The sequence below is a fragment of the Lissotriton vulgaris genome, chromosome 2_1 (assembly GCF_964263255.1).
Source record: "Lissotriton vulgaris chromosome 2_1, aLisVul1.2, whole genome shotgun sequence".
NCBI lineage: Eukaryota > Metazoa > Chordata > Amphibia > Caudata > Salamandridae > Lissotriton > Lissotriton vulgaris.
Window position 1 is genome coordinate 1270219424 of NC_141687.1, and position 23575 is coordinate 1270242998.

The window sequence follows — 23575 nt, forward strand, 5'->3', positions numbered from 1 at the left end:
GATATTTTTGATAATTCATCCGTAGCCTCTCTAATCTCCATTACAATATGTTTCTTGCTGTCGCTAGCTGATGAAAAAAATAAAGTGATAACTTCCTCATCCTTATTTTGTCTTTCTTTGTTCCTTAAGATGTTATCTGTGTCAACCTCTTCCGAGAATGCTGGTGTGTTAGGGATTTCCTTGTGTTTCTTAATAGCATTGGTGTCTGCACACTTCTTTGTCAATTCTGTGAACATGATAACTGCTTCATAAACAGACGATATCTTTGTTTAGTCATTAGTGTTAAGTGTGTCTGAAACTACAGTGCCCTTCTGTTTTTCTTTCTTCAGGCTCTACAGAGTTTTGTGTGTTGTTCTTTTGAGCGACAATTATTCCAGAGGTTTCAGGTTTACTTGTTTTGTCCTGCAGTGAGTTAACAGCTTTAGAGACTTCATGTTTATTTGCTATGTCCTGCTGTTCGTCAACTGCTTCAGAGACGTCAGCCTCATTTGTTATGTTTGACTAGATCCTGGACCTGCCCGGCTGCGCCCAAAATGGCGCCGGTGTAAATGGGACTCGTAACTGCTTGTTGTGTACTGGTTGCCCAACCTTGATATCACGAGATACATATGCAGTTTTGAAGCACATGGCGGAGGCTCGTCTGCTGTAGTGGGGCGCCCCTTTATCGTTTCAGTCGCCATTCCGCCCGCTTTTGCTACACTGTGCATTTTCCGCCATTCAGCTGTTTACCGCCCGCTCTTACGGCTACAGCGTCTCGCTCACCATGTAGTTGAGTTGCTCCCACTCTTGCGGTGCAGCGATAGGCGGCTGCCACAGGACTCTTAAAATGGCGGCCGGCTCTTCGGATTTGGGCCTGGTCCAGTAAAATGGCCCTGGGACACCTTGGAACTCGGACGCTTGTCTGCCAGGGCTTGGATTCCATTCTCGAAAGCGTCCCCTCAGCTTTGAAGATTGTACAAAAGTCTTGGGGGTCGTCGACTCCCGCAGGCTTCCGGTGGGGAGCGGCTGCCATGATTGCTTGCGGAATGGCCACGACGGAGCTACGAGATGGTGGTGCTCTCATGGTGACGCCAGCTTCAGTCTGAAACATCCAGAAACAAGGTGGGGCTTTCATCGTTTGGGAAAAAAAATGTTTTAATCCAATGAAAAGTGTTATTTTTAGGTCACATGACCTAGTCTTACATCATTAGGAAAACAAAAGTAAAATGAACCAATGAAAAGTTTTATTAACAAGTCACATGACCTGTTATGCTTACGTTACGCGCTGCGCGGCGCGCTCTGGATCGTTTCCGGGAAGCTGCGCCTTGCGCACCGGAGCACTTCCGGGTGCGCTAATGCGTCGCGTCATATGACGCATTACGCGACAATGCAGGTCCAGAATATAGTCAAAATGTCTCCACCAACCAGCAGTCGGAATACAACCGCTTTCAGCAGTCCAAAAAGTTCGGTTAAATCTTAAGAGCGGGAGCAACTCAACTACACGGTGAGCGAGACGCTGTAGTCGCAAGAGCGGGCGGTAAACAGCTGAATGGCGGAAGAGGCACAGAGTACCAAAAGCGGGCGGAATGGCAACTAAAACGGTAAAGGGGCGCCCCACGACAGCGTGTCTTCAGGTCAAACGGATTGTGGGACAAGGTCCAGAATGGAAGAGTCATCAAAAGGGAAAAAATTCCGCCGGACCCCGGGAGCCGGCCGCCTATGCCGGGGGCGATCTCAGGCCACACCAGGGCAACACGACTTGGGGAGGGGGCAGGAGCCAAGCGCCCCCTCTCAGTCCGCGCCATCTCACCGCCCCTCGGGGGCCTCCGTCAAGCGGTTTAGGGAGGCACCGTATCACATTGTTTTCCAATGCAGTCAGGTCCACAAACGGACCCCACTTACTTTGAATAGTGAAGCTGCAGCAGGTGCAAATAAGGTTTAAACAGTGTTACAAGCGCTGCTTAGAACTCTGAAGTATGGCACTCAACATCCAGGACTTATGCCATTTGTGTAAGGCAGTGACATCGAAGCAACTCAGGGACAGAAAGCATGAACGAACATTCACGTATGAAAATCTTATTTGGGGAAGGGGTAGAATCCAAACGCCCCCTCCCAGTTCGCGCCACTACACCGTATGTGGAAAATCTGAAGCCATCGTTCTACAAACTCTCAACGCTTGCTATCAGTGCATGAGTTTCATGCTCGATCGATTGAGCTAGCCGGATCGGGCAATAAAAAGTATAAAATAGTTATGTAAATAGTTATTTAATAAAATGTTTTACCCTGTTTCTTTGCTGGTGTGTTGTCTATATTTATAATATTTGCATAGGGTTTGTCGTTATTTTGGGCGAGGTGGGTGGCGGAGTCGAGCTGTCTTGCAGCCCTCATGGTGTGGAGCTCAGTTCATTTCACTATTTTCGTATTTCTCATGAAGGGTTGTTCCTAATGTTTGTATTTTACCGAGGTCAAAAAGAGATCGAATTAGTGGTCTACTGATTTTGCTCGATTACTTTTTTTTTTTTACACGATTTTTCACTATCTGCAAAGACTAAACAGAGTATTGCGACTTTGTGCTTGTTTGTAAATAGAGAATGATCCAAAGAGAACCAATTCTAAAACAGTAAATGCTTGGATAACAATCAATCAAATGGAGAGACAAGCAGGTACGACGGATTACAACGGGGGTAAAGGTCTGCGTTATCTACCGTTCACTATCTGCAAAGAGAGAGTACTACTAAGAGAAAAGAGGGCAGGGGGGGGGGGCAGCGTTCAAAGCACATCAGCGTGCATAAACACGAAAACGTTTTTACCTATCACGTACTTGACATTTGACAGCTTTTGATATTTGCTATTAAAAAACCATTGAAATTCACAGAAAAAACCATAGGTTATAGTCGATATATAGTTAGGAATTTGCATTTACAAAACCTTGAAAATTCAATGAAAAAACCATTGGTTTTAGGCCATATATAGTTAGGGATTTGCATTTACAAAACCTTATTTTACTCGCATAAAACCATTGAAATTCCATATATAGTTAGATGCGCTAACTATATATCGCGCACCCGCAATCCACTGCTGATGATGTCACATATTACATCATTCATGACATGGTTAGTGACATCACTGATGACATCACTGATGACACCATCCAGTGAATGTTTGCCTTTCTGAAAAATTTATATGTTTTATATATGTATATGTAAAAGTTGATGGAAGAATAAATGGTTAAATAAGTGTCTAAATGGATGTTTTTTTTTTAAAAAAAATTGATTGGTTAACTGGCTTATTAAGTGTATCTTTGCGAATACATATATTAGTGAGAAATGTTTAAATATTTAAATATATGTATTAGTGTTTCACTTTGTTTATAAGTGGCTGCATGGGTTGGTGAGTAGCTACATGTGTAGGTATATAGGTTATTAGATGTTTTTTTAGTATCAGTATGAGTATTTGTATGGTTTGGTGGGGGTATTACTTATCACATATATGCATGAATGACTGACTCTCTCTTTGTATGTGTTTTGAATACAGCATATGTGCAGGACTGTATGGGTGCATGAATGTGTATATGTGTGTGTTACTGAGTGAATGACTGTCTCACTAGTGTCTTTATTAATAACTACATATGTTTTAATCTAGTATATGTGAATATTGATGTATATAAGTGAGTATATGTGAGAGTAAGATATTGTAAGAGTTGCTGTTTAAATAAGTAAGTGTTTCTATAAGTGATTGTTTAAAAGAGTAAGTATGTGTAAGTTTACTTAGAAGTAAGGTGGTAGTGTGTGTTTAGCTGTATATGCAAATAAATGGATATTCAATAGTTTACTTGCATGTGTAACTATGTGTGAGAGTAACTTTTGGATGACTGTTGGTGTGTAACAGGATGTATAGGTGGATCCCTACATATGATGAGTGAGTATATGTATGAGTGACTATATAGAACTGTTGTTGAATGAGTGGATGTGTATATAGATGGCGGAATTATTGAATTGGTTGTTGTAACTGATATGTGTATCTCCATTTTTTGAAAATGTTAATTTCTATTTTTGAATATGTGTTTCATGGGTTACATTACACTGAAAGGAGGTCTGTCACTCTGTCACAAGGATGATGTCCTCAGTGATGTCATGAGTGATGTCACTGACCATGTCATGAGTGATGTAATATGTGACGTCATCAGCAGTGCATTGCACGCGCAAGTTATAGTGAGTCCATCTAACTATAACGTGGGAATTTCAATGGTTTTATGTCAGTAAAATTTCCAGCTAACTATAACTGGTGTGAAACCTATGGTTTTTTCAGTGAATTTAATAGGTTTTTTAAATGCTAATTCCTAACTATAACTGGTGTGAAACCTATGGTTTTTTCAGTGAATTTCATAGGTTTTTTTAATGCTAATTCCTAACTTTTTATACAGACTCATACCTATGTGTTTTTTAGTGAATTGCTAAAGTATGTTTTTGTAAAAATGAACACTATAATGTGTATTGAGATAATATTTTTAATTTAAAATATTTTTTTATTATATTTCACTTTGGTGCGCTTTCGGTGCGCACACCGGTGCGCGTACCGTCAGCGCACTTATAAATAAAAGAAAAAAAAATAATGAAGGAGGGACTGTGTAATAGATAGTAAGACAGATAAAAAGTGTAAAAGGAAGTAACTAAGAAAAGAAAAATGAATAAGGGAGCAAAAGAAAGAAGAAATAGGAAGAAGACTAAAGTAGAGGTTAAGGGAGAATATAAATGGATATTGAAAGTAAAAAGAAGGACAGTTAAGTATGAGAATGACAGGTAGTGACGGAATCAGAGGAAAAGAATAGCAGTGATTGAGGGAAAGTAAATATCAGTGAATATAAGTAAAGAGGGGTGAAAGAGGGTACATATAAGTGAATAAGGGCAACACATGGGGAGTAATAGAGAGAAAGAAGAGAGAGAGAAAAGAAAGACAAAAGGAAGAACTAACTGAACTACAGTACAATGAGTGTGAAAGAAAAAAAAATGGAGAAAGAGAAAGAGGGTTAGGAAACTAAAGCAGTGGTACTAAGAGAATATAAAAAAGATAAAAAGTGGTGGAAGGAACTGAGGAAATGCAGATAGTTCCTATTAGATTAAGAAGTTGTGAATGAAGTGCAGTAAAGAAACAGCAATGAAAAAAGAGTGTAAATTAGTAAAGAGAGGTAAATAAGGGTGAAGAAGAAAATGAGTGCATAACAATGTGAACACAATGTAAATTACATAATGCAAACTACACAATAACTTCTACAATATGTTACATTATTTATTTTTGCTGTTCTCAGAATATATTGAATTCCACTTAAATTAGTGAGTTCAAAGTCTTCATCATATAACAGCGGGAAAAAAAAACACAATCTAAAAGATTGTGTTTAAAAAAACCCATTCAAACATACATCTCATATATGTACACTAATCTTTGATTCACTTACTTTTCCATGAGGCCAAATAGAAGATAGTGAAGGTCCTTTTGGTAGAAAAAAAGTCTGCTGTTCCTTATAAGTTCCATTTCATCGACTTCCTATGAAAAAAGATCTAAAAACATCATACCATACACAATCCTCACGGCCAATTTGTGTCTGATATATCGGTATTTTTTACTTTGAGATCCACTTAAAGTATCTACATGAGATAAATAATTTAAAATATTAGATTAACTAACTAACTTTTATTAACTATTCCAGTCTTCAAAGGCCAATTCCCTTTACTAAAACTTTGCTTTTAAAAACACTAGATAAGAATTTGTAGAGTCATAAGGCAAACGTTGTTTATAAGTTAAATGAGAATCATTGCAATAACTCCATCCATTTTCAGATTTTAAGTAGCATGTATAATGTCCTGAGGTGGTCGAAGGTCCATCATGATAAATAATAGCTTCAGTTGTAAAGGTCCTTCCAGAAATTGATAACTGAGAAGCCACAAAATTTTTGATAGAAGTTGTCAATTTAGTTCCATCAGGTCTACATCGTTGGAAAACTAAAATGATATACTGCCCATACCTTTGTATAAATAATGTGGACAGCATTGTACAGTTACATTGGGTACACACCATATTATGATCTGCTGCTTTAACTAGATTTTTAAAAGACACTGATTTACAGTCTGGTAAAGTCAAATATATAAATCTTTCAGTGTCTATTCTAGTAGTACTTGATAAACTACAATTGTGGCAGTCATGCTGCCATTGATAAGAAAGACTGAAAAGATTATCTACATCTACACCTTCATCTTCCAAAACACCAAACATATACATTAAAAATTCCTGACAATCCTGCTGAATGTTCTGTGAAAATTTATCTTGACCAGAACACAAATCTAAAATATTTCGAATTTCCGTTACACTTTCTATTTGTGGTGTACCACTGCTACATTTCTGAAACACAGAATTCAATAAACCACACAATCTTTGATCCCGATTTTCAACAATCTGTTCTTGTAAACTTTTAAGAAAAAAAACAACATTAACCACTACATTAGCATAGCAGTTGACACCAGAACTATTTTCAAACTGAAATCCAACAACATTTTCTCCACCATTCTTTTTCTTCCTGTTTTCAATTACAGTTTTCTCTACTTTTTGTCTTTTTGCAACTATCTCACTACAATTATCCTCATTTCTTCTTTTTCGGCCTACCACACGTTTTTCAAACAGAGGATATTGAGGCAAATGTGGAGCATACTCTCTTCTTAACCTATTGTATTCTTTAACACAATCTAGATCGGCAGAAATCTTTGTCTCATCACACGCAATCAAGTACAATCCTGATAAAGTTCTGACTCGAGATAATGCCACATATGCCATACCCTCTTTAAACACAGATCTTCCAATGTTCACCAATGCACTATCTACACTTAAACCTTGAGATTTATGAATTGTTACCGCATACGCCAAACAAACAGGAAACTGTTTTCGGCGAACATATAAGTCTTTTACAAGTAAAAATCTAGCAGAACAACGACTTATTTGTTGTACTTCTTCAATGCCATCAAATTTTATTTTTAAAAATTCAATTCCATCTCTATTTCTGTAATTCACAAAATCAACAACATAACCCATTGCTCCATTTACCAGACCGGTTTCAACATTTAAATTCCTTCTCAAAATGATACGACAATTTAAACACACATTCAGAATCTTTTCAAAACCAGCTGTTTTTGAAATACTTTTCTCCAATGAATGCAATTTAGTTTTCAAATTTTCTGACAAAACAATTGTTGCACCCATATGCTCTATTTTATCTATTGCTTCCAGTTTCACAATCTCTTCATTTTCTAAGTCTAACATTTTTTGATTGAAGATGGAACATTCTTGCAGAGTTGGCATCAAACATATCCCAGATTTCTTCTCAGTCATTTTTTTAAAAATATTCTCTGGAAGAATGTTTTCATTTGCATACAAATTTGAAATTAATCGACTATGCAAAGCTTTTTTCCCTTTCTCAGTCATTTTTCCAATTCTTACATCTTGTAGAATATTTTTATAATCTTCATCCTTGGCCTGTCGCATATTTTGAAGCAGTTCAGCATATTTAAAATTTAGCCATATATTAACATTTCCAATACTTCCAAGGGACTTCCTGGTATCTTCATGCCTGAGCATTTTAAACACTGGTTGTCCTTTTACTGGAGTCAACTGCAATAGATCTCCAAAAACAATAATGTGTTTTCCTCCAAATAACACATCATAGTCTGTTTTAAGAATTTCTTGCATTCTCAAATGCACAAAAGCAAGCATTAAATTTGAGACCATGCTTACTTCATCAATGATAAGAAGTTTCATTTTCTTCAAGACTCTTGAAACTTCAGAACACGCATCTCCAGATAACTTGTTGTAATCCAATTTATTATCATGTTCAACTGGCAGCATCAATAAACGATGTAGAGTAATCCCTTTAATATTATGTGCTGCCAGACCAGTTGGAGCAGTTACAACACAAGACAGTGGTGAATCAGTCCTTTTCTGCAGATAACTTGCAACGGCTTTAATTAGAAAACTTTTTCCTGTCCCCGCTTCTCCACTTACATACAATCGGACAGGGTCAAATAATATACATGAGCACTCTTTTTTCTCATGTCTGAATCCATGTTCAACCTGCTCTGTGACTTCATCATAAATCTTTTTCTGCTCAATGTTTAGTTCTTTTACCAAATCTTCTAAGTTAACTCCATCCTCTTGAGCTTGTTCCATAGCTCTTTCCACCTCATCCATGGCAGTGGCAGCTTCATTTTGGATAATTGGTCCTCCTAGTGGATCCTGGCTCAATGAAGTAGAACTCTGACTATCTTGAGAACTGTTTCTAGCTATCTCTTCAGCAATTGTAGTTTCTTGCTCCATTTCTTCATTCAACATTTGCAGATAATTTAGGAAAATAGGACATTCTATGGTATCCTTAGTTGCATTAAAAGAGTCTTCATAACAGAGAAAATCTCCAAGTAGTTCCTCTTCTGTACGCCATGGCTTAAAGAGTTGCAAAAGAGCTAAATAGTAAAATTCTCTTTTGTCTGGAACTTCACAACTCAATTTTCGATGATTAATCAAATGGCCTTTTTTCTGCTTCACTAGACATCCTTCATAGCCAATGAGTGCATATTTTCCATTATTGATATCTTCTGTGATGTTCCTCTTATAACTGTAGTTTTGAAGAACTTCATACAAACATGTGTTCTCAAGGTGAGTACTTCTATTTGGATAGTATGTATCCAACATATTTGTCTTCAAAATATCTGTACTGTTTGGTTCTTTTTCCGCCAAATATTCAATTTCTTGTACAGATTTCAAAACTCGGTTTCGTGTTGCAGCAAGACCAAGACTCACCCAAATGATTGTTCTTGATTTGGCATAGAGACTTGCTGATGATAACCGATCAGAACATTCATATGCTCCAATTTCTCGATGCGACAACATCTTCAGACTGAAACTGTATAATTTCTTGCTTAGACTCTTTTCATGTGAAATGTCCTCCCACATTTCCTTCAGTTCTGTCTTTTCTTTTTTGGTGATGTAAGATGTCACATATCGACCCACAGCAATAGAGTTGTCAGCAACGAACTGAATATCCATGTTAGCATTCCACATGGACAAAATCACTGGGTTGTAATCGTTGATGTACTTAGATTCTTCATTTCTTTTCAAATTATATGTGTTTTTGGGAGATTTTCTCGTCACAGTATGTCGTAGAGATGACATCAAATTATTTACTCTTCCCTTAGAAATCACTGGTCGAGGAAATGCAAAACGACATTTCGTGTAGTACTTTTCCTTGTTTTTAAATTTTCGACGACAGTACTTTCCACAACGATGAGATTGAAAACGTAAAACTTGTTGCCTTAAATTGTTTTCTTCAGTAGATTTTGGAACAGCACATGTTGAATACTCTTCAATGAAACTCATCACTGTTTCATCTGAATCTGATCCAAATTTGGGTGCATCTTTAATCCACAACAACATATGTATATGAGGAGCACCTCTCGCTTGATATTCCTTCCTCCAAAAGAAATCCAAAACCTCTCCAAGGGGAGGATTTTTTTTGTTGGTAATAAAAGACATCATAGCTTCAAATCTATGATTAAAATATCTGCAAACATTCACTGGATCTAAAGAACACAGTTCTCCTGGTGTTTTCAATTCTATATTTGGTATGTTTTCATTGGCCTCTCGTAGAAATTGAAGTAAATCGTCCCATGCATACTCAGCACAGCTAAGAGTGAGGAACCATGTAGGAGTTCCTAAGTTTCTTAGCATACATTTCAATTCTTCATGACGACGAAACCAATACTCGTTGGTTCCACGTTGACATGCCATGAGATTGATTAGCTGAGATTCCAAAATACTGTCTTGCAGATTAACTTTCTCCATAAAGTCCCTTGCACAAACATTCTGCAAATGAGGTCCACTTTTTAATATATGATTAACTGCATAAAAAAGCCCAGACAAATCACTTTCAAACAGTAGATGAAATAAATATGGAATGCATTGACGAAACCTTGGATCTTCTGCATATAATCTTAGAGTCCGGTATTCAGCTGCAGGAATTTGAACTGGTCGATCATCATATCGTCCACCACAACCTGTTGGAAATAATTGTGGAAAACAACGAGCTTCCAAACTTTCTTCCCATACACTAATGGGACTTCCTTTTGCTGCCTTCATTTGAAACAAGTCAATTGCATTTCCCATTACTTCTTTGGAATGCAAAGGATGAACAGTATAATGTTCATATATTTCTTCAGTTCTAGACACATCAACTTTTTCAATTTGACCAACTGAAGAATCACTATCTTCTTCTGTAGCTGTTTCCTCTACTCCAACACTTACATTTTTGTAGTACTCATTGTTTTTAACTAAATACAACGTTGCCTTCTTGACTTTTTTAACATCCACTAAATCTTGCCAAATTTTCTTACTCTTTGTTGGAACCCCATTAACTAGAATAACTAAAGGATCTTCTTCTACTCTTTCTACACCAATTGTATTAATATTTTTCTTTACATCTAGAGGCAAATAAACAACTCTTCCCTTTAATCCTCTCAGTAAATCTGATGGAGGCAATTTCCCTGTCTTAGGCTCCATACGTACAATAGCCTGAAAAGGATGGACACATTGAATCAAAATAGATTCATAAGTATTTAGATCCATCAATTCAGAAGGAATATCTATCAACTGAAGATTATTATAAACTGCTCTTGCAGGCATTCTATTTTCATTTAATTTTTTCAAACAATAAGTGCAAATACGCTGATCCAAACTCAAATCAAAAGAATTCTCCACCAACAAATAACTTACAAAATCCTCCCATTCACTATTATTTTCCAATTCACTTTTTGCATATAAATCAACTAACCTAGTCTGAATTTTATAATGAGTCCGTCGACAACACACACAAGTTACATTAGGCCTCTCACTTGATTTCACCTTAAACTTGATAATTTCCTCATCAAACTTTTCAATACTTGAAATTTGTCCATTATCTTCTGCATTACCATCCATTACTATATCTATTTCTACACTGTCCTCTTTGTTCCCAAAATAACAAAACTCAATTTCTTCACAAATAGTCTTCACATCCACTTCAGATCCATGCAAAAGAGCACTATTTAACTGTTTAATCTTAAGTGCAGGACTTTTTGCATAATACAACTTCCTCACTAATTTCCTTACGTTATTATGATGCACTGCTAACATCCTAAAATGATGAAAAACACTCCGACAAACTTTTCTAGAAAGACATGCAAGTGAATGCCCTTGCAAACCTGTGCTTTCTCTCACTCTGCAAGGATCTAACTCTTGCAGGATCTTCATTTTTTGTTTGAGACTTTTTTTACTATATGTACGTAAGAAATTTCGAAGCAAATCAATTGATTCCTGTCGCACACTACAAATACTACTGCATTTCCATGTGTACACTGGACCCTTAGTACGTCTCCCTAAAACTTCATCAGCTAACACCTCTTCTGCATCTCTAGATACAAGTTTCTCTTTTTCCATCACACAACTATCTTTCACCTCATATGCACGACCACTGGTGTCAACTGCATGCACCAAATCATTTTCCTGAAAGTAACTCTCCTCATTAAAAAAAGGCTCAGAACTTGAACTATGCATCCATTCACCAGAAAATACTTCACAAAAATTACTCCGATTAATAATTCTTTTCCATCTACTGTTCGATTTGAAAACATCCATTGCCTTATTAAGTATCCTAATTCTATTGATTATTAAAATAAATAATTTTTTCTTAACTTCAAAAGCCTGATCAACAATCTTTTCTACACTTTTCTTTTTCTTGTAAAAAGCAGCTTTTAGTTTACTCTTCTTTTCATTTTTTAGCAAATTTAAAACTACCCTATTGCGAAACATTCGCCTACGAATGTCCCTAAAAACATTTACCCTTCTATTGCTAACCATTCTCTTCTCTCCTGGTCCAATGGAAACATTTTTTGTGGGCTTCTCTTTCCTTTTTAGATTTGTTGACTTTTTCTGTATATTCACATTAGCAATTTCATTTTTTTTCCTACGACATATGTTGCGAAGAAAAGACTTAATTGGCTTACCAGAAGCTTTTCTGGTGTTTTTTGAAGTAGTTGTTGAAGAGGATTCCATAAAGTCTGTTGTTGATGTTCTCCTTTTCCGTATGGTATTTTTGATATTTCTTTGCCTTGAAGGCATTTTTGCTTCCTTTTCAGAAGTTGATTTGAATCTGTTGTTCTGTTAAAAAAACACATGAAAGACCACTATTAGCAAACAACAAAGTAATGTTAAAAAGCAAACAATATAAACAATAAATTGCAACATATTTAAGTTTTTACAATAGCAACTCATGGCTTTATTTTTAAAGGCCTTGCGCCACCAGTGCATCACTTATTACCCATGTTTAAAGTCAAGCATCAGCTGCACATGGCATTCATAAATAAGGGCCAAATACATATACTAATCAATTGCACCCAAAAATCGATTTTTCAATAACATGTAAGAAACACTGCGCAAAACCTAAGTACAACCACTCAATATCATCAAACAAAGTCAGGGTCTGATTTATAAAGGCCTTGCGCCACCAGTGCATAACTTATTACCCATGTTTAAAGTTTTGCATCGGCTGCACATGGCAATCATAAATAAGGGCCAAATACATATACCAATCAATTGCACCCAAAAATCGATTTTTGAATAACATGTAAGAAACACTGCGCAGAACCTATGTACAACCAATCAATATCATCAAACAAAGTCAGGGCCTTATTTATGAAAGCCTTGCGCCACCAGTGCGTCACTTATTACCCATGTTTAAAGTCATGCATCAGCTGCACATGGCAATCATAAATAAGGACCAAATACATATACCAATCGATTGCACCCCAAAATCGATTTTTCAATAACATGTAAGAAACACGGCGCAGAACCTAAGTACAACCACTCAATATCATCAAACAAAGTCAGGGCCTTATTTATGAAAGCCTTGCGCCACCAGTGCGTCACGTATTACCCATGTTTAAAGTCATGCATCAGCTGCACATGGCAATCATAAATAAGGGCCAAATACATATACCAATCAATTGCACCCAAAAATCGATTTTTGAATAACATGTAAGAAACACTGCGCAGAACCTATGTACAACCAATCAATATCATCAAACAAAGTCAGGGCCTTATTTATGAAAGCCTTGCGCCACCAGTGCGTCACTTATTACCCATGTTTAAAGTCATGCATCAGCTGCACATGGCAATCATAAATAAGGGCCAAATACATATACCAATCAATTGCACCCAAAAATCGATTTTTCAATAACATGTAAGAAACACGGCGCAGAACCTAAGTACAACCACTCAATATCATCAAACAAAGTCAGGGCCTTATTTATGAAAGCCTTGCGCCACCAGTGGGTCACTTATTACCCATGTTTAAAGTCATGCATCAGTTGCACATGGCAATCATAAATAAGGGCCAAATACATATACCAATCAATTGCACCCAAAAATCGATTTTTCAATAACATGTAAGAAACACGGCGCAGAACCTAAGTACAACCACTCAATATCATCAAACAAAGTCAGGGCCTTATTTATGAAAGCCTTGCGCCACCAGTGCGTCACTTATTACCCATGTTTAAAGTCATGCATCAGCTGCACATGGGAATCATAAATAAGGGCCAAATACATATACCAATCAATTGCACCCAAAAATCGATTTTTGAATAACATGTAAGAAACACTGCGCAGAACCTAAGTACAACCACTCAATATCATCAAACAAAGTCATGGCCTTATTTATGAAAGCCTTGCGCCACCAGTGCGTCACTTATTACCCATGTTTAAAGTCATGCATCAGCTGCACATGGCAATCATAAATAAGGGCCAAATACATATACCATTCATTTGCACCCAAAAATCGATTTTTCAATAACATGTAAGAAACACTGCGCAGAACCTAAGTACAACCACTCAATATCATCAAACAAAGTCAGGGCCTTATTTATGAAAGCCTTGCGCCACCAGTGCGTCACTTATTACCCATGTTTAAAGTCATGCATCAGCTGCACATGGCAATCATAAATAAGGGCCAAATACATATACCAATCAATTGCACCCAAAAATCGATTTTTGAATAACATGTAAGAAACACTGCGCAGAACCTATGTACAACCAATCAATATCATCAAACAAAGTCAGGGCCTTATTTATGAAAGCCTTGCGCCACCAGTGCGTCACGTATTACCCATGTTTAAAGTCATGCATCAGCTGCACATGGCAATCATAAATAAGGGCCAAATACATATACCAATCAATTGCACCCAAAAATCGATTTTTGAATAACATGTAAGAAACACTGCGCAGAACCTATGTACAACCAATCAATATCATCAAACAAAGTCAGGGCCTTATTTATGAAAGCCTTGCGCCACCAGTGCGTCACTTATTACCCATATTTAAAGTCATGCATCAGCTGCACATGGCAATCATAAATAAGGGCCAAATACATATACCAATCAATTGCACCCAAAAATCGATTTTTCAATAACATGTAAGGAACACTGCACAGAACCTATGTACAACCAATCAATATCATCAAACAAAGTCAGGGCCTCATTTATAAAGGCCTGGCGCCACCAGTGCATCACTTATTACCCATGTTTAAAGTCATGCATCAGCTGCACATGGCAATCATAAATAAGGGCCAAATAAAAATACCATTCATTTGCACCCAAAATCGATTTTTCAATAACATGTAAGAAACACTGCGCAGAACCTAAGTACAACCACTCAATATCATCAAACAAAGTCAGGGCCTTATTTATGAAAGCCTTGCGCCACCAGTGCGTCACTTATTACCCATGTTTAAAGTCATGCATCAGCTGCACATGGCAATCATAAATAAGGGCCAAATACATATACCAATCAATTGCACCCAAAAATCGATTTTTGAATAACATGTAAGAAACACTGTGCAGAACCTATGTACAACCAATCAATATCATCAAACAAAGTCAGGGCCTTATTTATGAAAGCCTTGCGCCACCAGTGCGTCACTTATTACCCATGTTTAAAGTCATGCATCAGCTGCACATGGCATTCATAAATAAGGGCCAAATACATATACCAATCAATTGCACCCAAAAATCGATTTTTGAATAACATGTAAGGAACACTGCACAGAACCTAAGTACAACCACTCAATATCATCAAACAAAGTCAGGGCCTTATTTATGAAAGCCTTGCGCCACCAGTGCGTCACTTATTACCCATGTTTAAAGTCATGCATCAGCTGCACATGGCATTCATAAATAAGGGCCAAATACATATACCAATCAATTGCACCCAAAAATCGATTTTTGAATAACATGTAAGGAACACTGCGCAGAACCTAAGTACAACCACTCAATATCATCAAACAAAGTCAGGGCCTTATTTATGAAAGCCTTGCGCCACCAGTGCGTCACTTATTACCCATGTTTAAAGTCATGCATCAGCTGCACATGGCAATCATAAATAAGGGCCAAATACATATACCAATCAATTGCACCCAAAAATCGATTTTTGAATAACATGTAAGGAACACTGCACAGAACCTAAGTACAACCACTCAATATCATCAAACAAAGTCAGGGCCTCATTTATAAAGGCCTGGCGCCACCAGTGCATCACTTATTACCCATGTTTAAAGTGATGCATCAACTGCACATGGCAATCATAAAAAAGGCCAATTAAAAATACCATTCATTTGCACCCAAAATCGATTTTTAAATAACATGTAAAAAACACTGCGCAGGACTTATATACTAACATACAATTTCACTTCTAAAACAAAACTATCTGCTTCCAAATATTCTCCATAGAGAAAATAAATCTCTATCTAAATTAAATGAATCATTACTTCCCTTTCAAATGCTTTTGGAGATTGAAAACAGTGTCAGACACACACACCAATTTTTCTTTAACAGAGGAAAAGGTGTGCTCTCAATACACTGAAACCAAGACTGGCATAGAAAATCTCTATCTTTGTACACATATGCCTTAATTCAACCAATGAAAACTCTTCCCTCACTATTTTCAAACCAACACCCATCCCCCTCTCAAACCTTTCTATCTGTTACCATAGCAACTCCCTCCTAACTGAACTGTAAGGTTCAAAAGTTTATCTTACAATGTTGCAAATTAACTCAGCAAGGATGTTTGACCTGTCAATACAGCAGCCTATACAGGGTATTTTTGCTTTTGGTGACTTTTTTTAAACCATTCAAATTGCTTCTTTCACACAACATAACCATACACCCTAACTTTCAGTTTTCAACTATCTGAATCCACCAATCATTGCTTGTGATTCAAGAGCACAGAAACTCCACAATTATTTTTTTGTGAACTCCTACTGTTCCAACTGCCATTTCATTCCCACACTTCAGAAATTTTCATAACCTTGATTTATCAAATGTGGAAATCAAGTGGATTGGCCACAGAGGATTAAAATGTCACCAATTGATACCATTGGTGAAAACCTTTTTGCATCTGCCAGAACCTGACCTTATAATTGTGCAATGTGGTGGAAACGATCTAGGCACATTAACTGGGGTAGGTCTGGAAATGCTATTAAAGGACACCTTTCATCAATTGATGATACTTTTTCCCCACACTGCCTTGGTATATTCCAATATATGCCAAAGACAGAAATGGAACTGGTCCAACCAATTTGGTCCACAATTTGAGAAAGCACGGAAACATGTAAATAAATCTGTTTCTGCTTACATGAGAGACTATGGAATGGGTTCATTATACAATAATAACTTGCGTTACAACATGCAAGACATCTACAGAGGAGATGGAGTGCACTTCTCAGATGAGGGGAATAGAATATTCCTCCTGAATTTAAGAATGTGTATTGGAACCTACTTGTAGGTACCTAAATCAACCACAGAACCCAAAAGCTCTTTTCAGAGCTACCCTAACTCTGATCATTCAAAGCGTTTATTTTTTTCTAACTTTTTTCACTATTTTTCACCAAAGTACGCTTTCGGGTACGCTTAAAGGTGCGCGCACCAGCCGCTACCCCCGCGAAAAATTAAAGATTTTTTTTTTTTTTTAACGTTTATGAGCCTCCTAAGCCCCCCTCAGAAAACCTAGAGGGTCAAGAAGTCTCTACAGTTCCCCCTTCTATCCATTCCGAACATTGTTTACCCTCCATCTTGTGTCTCGATTGTTCCGAAACACAAAATGGAGGACTCCCGTAACGCTGCCGGTGCGCGTAAAGGAGCGCGCACCGCTAAGCGCTCGATAAAAAAAGGTGGGAAAGCAATTTACAAAAAAACCACTGGAGACACTTTCATCAAATATAGAATAGGCCCTACTACATAGCAGTCCCTACCATTTGCCCAAATTTGGTGAAATTCCATTGAGACATTTAGGCTACAGGCCTGTCTAAATATCCTGAGGTAAATTACATGACAAAAACACACTTGTAATGTTAGAATTTACAACCAATTAAAAAGTATCTCTCATTTTCTACGATTATTTCCTGACGTTTGATTGGTTAAGTACAACAATATATATAAAAGAAGAGAGGGAAACACAGCCATTTTGACTACTGCTTCCTGAAGTACACTTGAAAACAAATTTCACTGACAACTTCAACTAATTTCTCTAAGGTAACTTCTAATTATGGAAATATATTGTACACTTTAAGTTTATTTCTTAAAAAATATTCTGTTAGTGATATGCTATCCCTCTTTAATAGTTAGAGATAGAGATAGACTTCTCTGTAATAGTTATGGATTGAATTAGGCTTCTCTGGTATACTAGCTCTACTAATATAGTTAATTTATATGCAATTTTCAGAAAGAAAATGGAAGGAGAAAATAAGGCAAATGATACTTCTATCAAAGTAAAGGTGAAAAAACCAGAAGATGAAAAAAAAGAAGTTGATTTCATGGATGACTCTTTGGATGAACAGTTTATAGAATGTTTGGAAGAAATTGAATCATGTACATATAATTATGAGGAAATTCCGGACAATATTATGTTAGAAATTTTATTAAATTATGAAAAAGAATCAGAGGAATAAATTTATCTTTAATAATTTCAATTGTTTCAGACAATATTCTTTTTTATATGTAATTCATAAAGTATTACCAAAAATGTTTAAAATATAAAGTGAGACTTATAGTATACTGTTCAACTATTTTTCTGTTACATAGTAAGTTTACTCATAGTTACTACCTTTCTCCCACTATATTATCTCATATGAATATTTTACACCTCATTTTCATAAGTGAGCAGGATAGACTACTCATGATCCCCTAGAAATTCTCAGGGAGTGCTTAAAAGATCTGTTTCTCCTTTCCAGACAGACTATATTATGAATTCCATATACCACAAAAAATACAATAACAACATCCAAGATGTCTACAAAGAAGATGGTGAACATTAAATTTAAGTCTCTTCATTAGTACCTACATGTAGGTACTTACATAAAATAAAAAAATAAAAAAAAAAACAATTAATAAACATACAATTTTTTGAAGTGATTATTTTTCCATAGTACCCTCCTCGATACGCTCCCCGGTGCGCGCACCAGGCGCTTCCCCCGCGAAAATCGAAAAAAAAAAAAATAATTTTGAGGCCCCGCGGGGCCCTTTAATGGCCCCCATATCAAACCTAGGGGGTCAGGGGGGGTCTACCCTGCCCCCTTATGGTCAATTCCACCCTTTGTTTTTGCCACCTCTTATGACTAGATTTTACCGATAGACAAGATGGCGGCCGCTCCGGACTGTTTAGAATGTTTACAGACAACTGAGAGCCAATCAGCTTTCTGCGCGCAAGTCGCGTGTCGCGCCTGGAGCGCACTCCGGTGCGCGCACCGGAGAGCGCCTATAGATATATATATTTTTTTGAACCTAAATTACTCAAAATCCACTGGAGCACATATCTTGAGACATAGCAAAGGCACATCGGGCTACCAGTCCCTACAATTTTGCCAAGTTTCGTGGAAATCCATTCAGCCGTTCGGGCTAAAAGTGAAATCGACCGCCCTATGGAAATTAACATGGGGAAAACGCGTTTTGGGACCCCCCTTTTATCTCGGCCCCCGCTTGACGAATCCCCCCCAAACTTTTAGGGAAGGACCGGACCGCCATGAGACCATTTTCCTGAAAATTTCAGGCAGATTCGTCAACCGGCGCCAAAGTTATTCAAAATAGAATGTTGAGATTTAACATTGAAAATTATCCTAACTATAACTACCTACTGGCGACCGCCAGTAGGTAATATATATATATATGACAACACCACCTCCTCCAAACGAAAGAGACGTGACCCACAAAGGAGATTTTGAAGGAGCACTTTAATGTTCAGCTGTCACAGGCGGATGCATTTCGGCACATTTTGCCTTCTTCAGCGCCCCTCTCCAGCTGCTCCTTACGCTGTTAATGTTCCACCTGCCACGTTGCTTATGTCAGCAGCCATACTCCGCCCCCACAGTGTGCAGCCGTTTCTGTGTAGTCACGTGTGGTGCAACTACACTTCCCACAAGGCACCAGGATTGTACCTCCGAGAAAACAAACTGCTGTGGCATGATGAAATTCAAGTTGGCTTCAGGTGGCAGGCGCAGCCTTAGAAGTCTGATGGTAGGTGGGACAACTGTTCACTCTGGTGCCCCCTCGGGTCCCCCTTGCTTTTCCGCAGCAACCGCTCAGCCTTGTTTCTTTCGCGGGGGTAGGCGCGGGAATACGGTCACCCAAACAGAGGATGCAATATCCACTTGCCGCGTTGTAATCCAAGCGTCCTGGTGGGTAATGGACTGTGTTGCTACCGCAACAGAAGAGAATGCTCACAGGAGCTTAGCCAAGGAGTCCATACCTCTTGAACGGCGGGGGTACACGTGCATGTGCTCTGGCTTTGCGCATAAAAATTTGACAACACCACCTCCTCCAAACGAAAGAGACGTGACCCACAAAGGAGATTTTGAAGGAGCACTTTAATGTTCAGCTGTCACAGGCGGATGCATTTCGGCACATTTTGCCTTCTTCAGCGCCTCTCTCCAACTGCTCCTTACGCTGTTAATGTTCCACCTGCCACGTTGCTTATGTCAGCAGCCATACTCCGCCCCCACAGTGTGCAGCCGTTTCTGTGTAGTCACGTGTGGTGCAACTACACTTCCCACAAGGCACCAGGATTGTACCTCGGAGAAAACAAACTGCTGTGGCATGATGAAATTCAAGTTGGCTTCAGGTGGCAGGCGCAGCCTTAGAAGTCTGATGGTAGGTGGGACAACTGTTCACTCTGGTGCCCCCTCGGGTCCCCCTTGCTTTTCCGCCGCAACCGCTCAGCCTGGTTTCTTTCGCGGGGGTAGGCGCGGGAATCCGGTCACCCAAACAGAGGATGCAATATCCACTTGCCGCGTTGTAATCCAAGCGTCCTGGTGGGTAATGGACTGTGTTGCTACCGCAACAGAAGAGAATGCTCACAGGAGCTTAGCCAAGGAGTCCATACCTCTTGAACGGCGGGGGTACACGTGCATGCGCTCTGGCTTTGCGCATAAAAATTTGACAACACCACCTCCTCCAAACGAAAGAGACGTGACCCACAAAGGAGATTTTGAAGGAGCACTTTAATGTTCAGCTGTCACAGGCGGATGCATTTCGGCACATTTTGCCTTCTTCAGCGCCCCTCTCCAGCTGCTCCTTACGCTGTTAATGTTCCACCTGCCACGTTGCTTATGTCAGCAGCCATTCTCCGCCCCCACAGTGTGCAGCCGTTTCTGTGTAGTCACGTGTGGTGCAACTACACTTCCCACAAGGCACCAGGATCGTACCTCGGAGAAAACAAACTGCTGTGGCATGATGAAATTCAAGTTGGCTTCAGGTGGCAGGCGCAGCCTCAGAAGTCTGATGGTAGGTGGGACAACTGTTCACTCTGGTGCCCCCTCGGGTCCCCCTTGCTTTTCCGCCGCAACCGCTCAGCCTGGTTTCTTTCGCGGGGGTAGGCGCGGGAATCCGGTCACCCAAACAGAGGATGCAATATCCACTTGCTGCGTTGTAATCCAAGCGTCCTGGTGGGTAATGGACTGTGTTGCTACCGCAACAGAAGAGAATGCTCACAGGAGCTTAGCCAAGGAGTCCATACCTCTTGAACGGCGGGGGTACACGTGCATGCGCTCTGGCTTTGCGCATAAAAATTTGACAACACCACCTCCTCCAAACGAAAGAGACGTGACCCACAAAGGATATATATATATATTACCTACTGGCGGTCGCCAGTAGGTATATATAGTTAGGATTTTTTCCCTATGGGATTTCTGAAAATTCTATGTCTAATAACTTTGGCGTTTGTGGACGGAATTGGCTGAAATTTTCTGGAAAATGGCACATTTTGTTTCTGAGCAGCTCCTGGAAATTTGGGGGTGTTTTGGTAAGGGGGGGCTGAGATAAAAGGGGGGTCCCAAAACACGTTTTTCCCATGTTAATTTCCATAGGGCGGTTGGCCTCACTTTTAGCCCGAAAGGCTGAATGGATTTCCACGAAACTTGGGAAAATTGTAGGGACTGTTAGCCCGATGTGCCTTTGCTAGGCTTCAATATATGTGCTTCAGTGGATTTTGAGAAATTAACGTTTAAAACAAGATATATATCTGTAACAGCGCTCCGGGCAGCGCTCCGGTTCGCGAACTTTTCGCGTATCGGAACTTTGCGAAGCGAAGCTGATTGGCTCTCCGGTGTCTGTCAACATTCTAAACAGTCCGGAGCGGCCGCCATCTTGTCTCTCGGTAGGATCGAGAGACAAGAGGAGGCCAAAACAAAGGGGGAAATTACCATAAGGGGGCATAGTAGATCCTCGTTGACTCCCTAGGTTTTATGTGGAGGTTTTAAAAGGGCCCAGGAGGGTCAAAAAAAATGTTTGTTTTTTTTTTGCATGGTGAGCGCCAGGTTCGCGAACCGGAAAGCGTTCTGGGCAGCGTACTATAAGGATAAAAGAATGATAGACTTTTCTAATACTGTATGTTAATTGTTTGTTGTTTTTGTTGTTTTTTTTGTTTTCTTTATTTTAAAAGTATTTTTTTTTTTTTTGATTGTGTGTCATAATTCATTAAACTTTTAACATTCAATAAACATATAAAAATAAATAATGTGTCAAACAATTTTTGAATTAAGATATTAACATTTATTTTTCGTTTTGTTTTTCAAAATATAAAAGAAAATCTAAAAAATCGTGATCATTTTTTTCTTCATTTTTTAGTAGAAAATCTACTGCATCTACGCATTGCACAAGTTCATTATTTATTGTGTCGTCGTAGAAATCCATGTCATCTTGTGTCTCAATTTTTTCTTCTGTTTCAGTTTTCATGTTGTTTTGTTGTTCTTCCATTTTCAATTCTGAAAAATGAATTTTTTAAAAATATATCAGTACAGAAAGGGCATTGTTGGGTTTCAGTACAGATTGGCAGTTTGGTTATTTATATAGTGTTTTTTTCACAAAGAAAGGTGTCGCCTGCAATTAAGGTCTATTGCAGGGGGCCCCCTCCTTGGGCCTCCCATGGATGGTGTCAGGAGGTATAGGGGAGGGAGAAGGAGACGCTCCCTCAATTGCAAGGAGACCATTCACAGGCACTGAGGGGGCCCATTGTCCATAATCAAAATCTAAATTTGCCAAACGCAAGTGGGAGCGTATTTACAAGAAACTTGCACCATGAAGAACGCTTTCCATTTAAAAAGGGAAAATAACATCATAGACACTCATATGCCTTATAAATATGACCCAAAACAACCTATGAAGCTCTAGCAGTACATATCCAGAAATGTAATTGATTTCAAAAAATCGTTTTTAAACACAGCATATAAATCAATTGTATACCTGCATTCAAGAGGAAATGACTGAAAATGTCCTTGAGACACATGAAAGCGTTTTTTGGAATGCCCTAGCACCATTGTTTGGACATTATTAACATGGCTATGTAACTCCCATAATCAAAATCTAAATTTGCCAAGCGCAAGTGGGAGCGTATTTACAAGAAACTTGCCCCATGAGGTACGCTTTCCATTTAAAAAGGGTAAAATAACATAATAGATACTCAAATGCCTTATAAATATGACCCAAAACAACTTATGAAGCTCTAGCAGGACATATCCAGAAATGTAATTGATTTCAAATAATGACTTACTTCATTGGTAGGCCTTCACATGTATTATCTCCTTTGTTTTCTTCAGTGAAAATCTTATCTGCAACCATGTGTTGGCCTCACCTCAAACAAACAAAACAGGTGATGGACCGAATGTGGATCAATGACACACATTCACCCCAGTCCCAAGGTCTGGGCCTAAACAAACCTTTAGATAGGTCACACCTTATCGTCATCCTGAATTAATCATTTAAAATATTAGGGAGAGATTTATGATTGTTGTATGCCTGTTTTGTACCACTGTGTGTCATTTTTGTGATGCAGTGCTGGTGCAAAAGATTTGCTATGTTAAATAATAAGTAGGGCATTAAGTTTTTGATGACTGTTATTCATTTACTGTTTGGTAATAGTGGTTAATAACATTTTTTATTATATTTTTCCACAGATTCAACTGCAGATCTTTTCTTAATTAGAAAAATGCCAA